Raw genomic sequence first — 4,409 nt, 5'->3', positions numbered from 1 at the left:
TAGACATGGCTTCACAGCCAGCCAAGCTTTCAAAGAAAGCTTCGGTCCAAAACACTAGACATGGCCAAAGGCCAGCCAAGCCTTAGCAAATCACTGCTCCAAAGCAAGATTAACAAGCTCTTGTGATGATAAGTTGAAACCTCGGTCCAATGAGATTAGACATGGCTTCTCAGCCAGCCAGATTTCAGCAAATCATCATGAAACTCTAGAATTCATCTTCAAGAATTTCGAAAAAAAAATAAATGCCTAATCTAAGCAACAAGATGAACCGTCAGTTGTCCATACACAAGAACAATCCCCGGCAACGGCGCCAAAAACTTGGTGCACGAAATTGTGATCAATACTTTTCAAAACATAAACAATCCCTAGTAATGGCTCCAAAGACTTGGTGCTCAATACCATGGCATAAACACAACTTCGCACAACTAACCAGCAAGTGCACTGGGTCGTCCAAGTAATAAACCTTACGCGAGTAAGGGTCGATCCCACGGAGATTGGTGGTATGAAGCAAGCTATGGTCATCTTGTAAATCTCAGTCAGGCAGACTCAAATGGGTATAGTGATGAACGAAAATAACATAAAAGATAAAGATAGGGATACTTATGTATATCATTGGTGTAAGAGCTTCAGACAAGTGTATGAAGATGCCTTCCCTTCCGTCTCTCTGCTTTCCTAATGTCTCCATCCAATCCTTCTTACTCCTTTCCATGGCAAGCTCGTATAGGGTTTCACCGTTGTCAGTGGCTACCTCCCATCCTCGCAGTGAAAGCTAATGCACGCACTCTGTCACAGTGTGGCCAATCACCGGTGTGGTTCCCTCCCCTACCGGAATAGAATCACTCTTTTGCGTCTGTCACTAACGCCCAGTAGGTTACAGGTTTGAAGCACGTCACAGTCATCGAATCATTGAATCCTACTCAGAATACCACAGACAAGGTTAGACCTTCCGGATTCTCTTGAATGCCGCCATCAGTTCTTGCCTATACCACGAAGACTCCGATTAAAGAATCCAAGAGATATTCACCAAGCCTCGAATGCTTGTAGAACAAGAATGGTTGTCAGTCACCTTGTTCATAGGTGAGAATGATAATGAGTGTCAATCATCACCTTCATCAAGTTGAAGAACAAGTGATATCTTGGTAAAAGAACAAGTGGAATTGAATAGAAGAACAATAGTAATTGCATTAATACTCGAGGTACAGCAGAGCTCCACACCTTAATCTATGGTGTGTAGAAACTCCACCGTTGAAATACATAAGAACAAGGTCTAGGCATGGCCGAATGGCCAGCCTCCCAAATGATCTAAGATAGCATAAAATTAGAAGATAGCTACCAAGATGTGTACAAAATACAATAGTAAAAGGTCCTACTTATATAAAACTAGTAGCCTAGGGTGTACAGAGATGAGTAAATGACATAAAAATCCACTTCCGGGCCCACTTGGTGTGTGCTTGGGCTGAGCAATGAAGCATTTTCGTGTAGAGACTTGTCTTGGAGTTAAACGCCAGCTTTTATGCCAGTTTGGGCGTTTAACTCCCATTTAGGTGCCAGTTCCGGCGTTTAACGCTGGAATTTCTGTAGGTGACTTTGAACGCCGGTTTGGGCCATCAAATCTTGGGCAAAGTATGGACTATCATATATTGCTGGAAAGACCAGGATGTCTACTTTCCAACGCCGTTGAGAGCGCGCCAATTGGGCTTCTGTAGCTCCAGAAAATCCACTTCGAGTGCAGGGAGGTCAGAATCCAACAGCATCTGCAGTCCTTTTCAGTCTCTGAATCAGATTTTTGCTCAGGTCCCTCAATTTCAGCCAGAAAATACCTGAAATCACAGAAAAACACACAAACTCATAGTAAAGTCCAGAAAAGTGAATTTTAACTAAAAACTAATAAAAATATACTAAAAACTAACTAGATCATACTAAAAACATACTAAAAACAATGCCAAAAAGCATACAAATTATCCGCTCATCACTAAGTCAGAGGGATTCTGCTTAGGATTCTCTGTCTGTTGCTGAGAAGATGATGGAAAAGGTTTGCCATTGTTAAACCTGTTTCTTCCACCATTATTATTGAAACCTTGTTGAGGTCTCTCTTGATTCTTCCATGAGAGATTTGGGTGATTTCTCCATGAAGAATTATAGGTGTTACCATAGGGTTCTCCTAGGTAATTCACCTCTTCCATTGAAGGGTTCTCAGGATCATAAGCTTCTTCCTCAGATGAAGCCTCCTTAGTACTGCTTGGTGCATTTTGCATTCCAGACAGACTTTGAGAAATCAAATTGACTTGTTGAGTCAATATCTTGTTCTGAGCCAAAATGGCATTCAGAGTGTCAATCTCAAGAACTCCTTTCTTCTGACTTATCCCATTGTTCACAGGATTTCTCTCAGAAGTGTACATGAATTGGTTATTTGCAACCATTTCAATGAGCTCTTGAGCTTCTGTAGGCGTCTTCTTCAGATGAAGAGATCCTCCAGCAGAGCTATCCAAAGACATCTTGGATAGTTCAGAGAGACCATCATAGAAAATACCTATGATGCTCCATTCAGAAAGCATGTCAGAAGGACATTTTCTGATTAATTGTTTGTATCTTTCCCAAGCTTCATAGAGGGATTCTCCATCCTTCTGTCTGAAGGTTTGGACTTCCACTCTAAGCTTACTCCATCTTTGTGGTGGAAAGAACTTTACCAAGAAGGCATTGACTAGCTTTTCCCAAGCGTCCAGGCTTTCTTTAGGTTGAGAGTCCAACCATATCCTAGCTCTGTCTCTTACAGCAAAAGGGAATAGCATCAGTCTATAGACCTCAGGGTCAACCCCATTAGTCTTGACTGTGTCACAGATTTGCAAGAACTCAGCTAAAAACTGATGAGGATCTTCCATTGGAAGTCCATGGAACTTGCAATTCTGTTGCATTAGAGAAACTAATTGAGGCTTAAGCTCAAAGTTGTTTGCTCCAATGGCAGGGATAGAGATGCTTCTCCCATAAAAATCAGGAGTAGGTGCAGTAAAGTCACCCAGCACCTTCCTTGCATTGTTTGCATTATTGTTGTTTTCGGCTGCCATGTCTTCTTCTTCTTTGAAGAATTCGGTCAGGTCCTCTAAAGAGAGTTGTGCTTTGGCTTCTCTTAGCTTTCTCTTCAAGGTCCTTTCGGGTTCAGGGTCAGCTTCAACAAGAATGCCTTTGTCTCTGCTCCTGCTCATATGAAAGAGAAGAGAACAAGAAAATGTGGAATCCTCTATGTCACAGTATAGAGATTCCTTGAGGTGTCAGAGGAAAAGAGAAATAGAAAGAAGAAGGAGAAGAAAAATTCGAACTTTACTTAGATAGGGTTCGAATTGTGCATTGAGAAGGAGTGGTACTCCATAAATAGAAGGATGTGAGAAGGAGGGAAGTAATTTTTTTTTTTTGAAAATTAATTAAAATATTTTGAAAACATTTTTGAAAAACATTAATTGATTTTCGAAAATAAAAGTTGAAAAGAAATCAAGTGATTTTTGAAAAAGATTTGAAATTAGAAATCAAAAAGATATGATTGAAAACTTATTTTGAAAAAGATGTAGTTAAGAAGATATGATTGGTTTTAAAAAGATGTGATTGAAAAGATATGATTTGAAAACAGTTTTAAAAAAAAGATATGATTTGAAAAACATTTTAAAAAGATTTGATTTTAAAAATAAAAAAATTAATGACTTGCCTAACAAGAAAAGATATGATTCAAACATAAAACCTTCCTCAACAGAAAAGGCAACAATCTTGAAATTTTGAATCAAATCATTAATTGTTAGTAAGTATCTTTGAAAAAGGAAAGAAATTGATTTTGAAAACATTTGATTGAAAAGATATGATTTGAAAAAGATTTGGTTTTGAAAAACTTTGGAAACTTGAAAAAAAAAATTGATTTGAAAACAAAATCTTCCCCCTAGCACCATCCTGGCGTTAAACGCCCAGAATGGTATCCATTCTGGCGTTTAACGCCCAAAATGCACCCTTTTTGGGCGTTAAACGCCCAACCAGGTACCCTGGCTGGCATTTAAACGCCAGTCTGCCTTCTTCACTGGGCATTTTCGAATGCCCAGCTTTTTCTGTATAATTCCTCTGCAGTATGTTCTGAATCTTCAATTCTCTGTATTATTGACTTGCAAAGACACAAATAAAAAATATTTTTGGATTTTTAATAATCAAAATGCAACAAGAATCAAATAACAATGCATGCAAGATACCAAACTTAGCAGTTTGTATACTACTGACACTAATAAGAATGCATATGAGACACATAAACACTCAAGTCAAGAGAATTCAAAGATCAGAGTAAGAAATCATCAAGAATTACTTGAAGATCTTTAAGACACATGAATGAATGCATGTAATTGACACCAAACTTAAGATGAGACACTAGACTCAAGCAAGAA

The 4,409-nt window shown here is 38.7% G+C and overlaps 1 non-coding gene across 1 annotated transcript; it reads left to right on the top strand.

Moving 5' to 3' along the window:
• Positions 1-2,549: 2,549 nt before the first annotated feature.
• LOC130959499 (small nucleolar RNA R71) lies at positions 2,550-2,657 on the top strand. Its single transcript, XR_009078575.1, has one exon. It is a non-coding gene; the product is annotated as a small nucleolar RNA R71 (small nucleolar RNA).
• The last annotated feature ends 1,752 nt before the right edge of the window (positions 2,658-4,409 follow it).

Source organism: Arachis stenosperma, chromosome 10 (assembly GCF_014773155.1).
Source record: "Arachis stenosperma cultivar V10309 chromosome 10, arast.V10309.gnm1.PFL2, whole genome shotgun sequence".
Taxonomy (NCBI): domain Eukaryota; kingdom Viridiplantae; phylum Streptophyta; class Magnoliopsida; order Fabales; family Fabaceae; genus Arachis; species Arachis stenosperma.
Note: the sequence above shows the minus strand (reverse complement) of the source record. Positions and strands in the feature narration are given on the sequence as shown.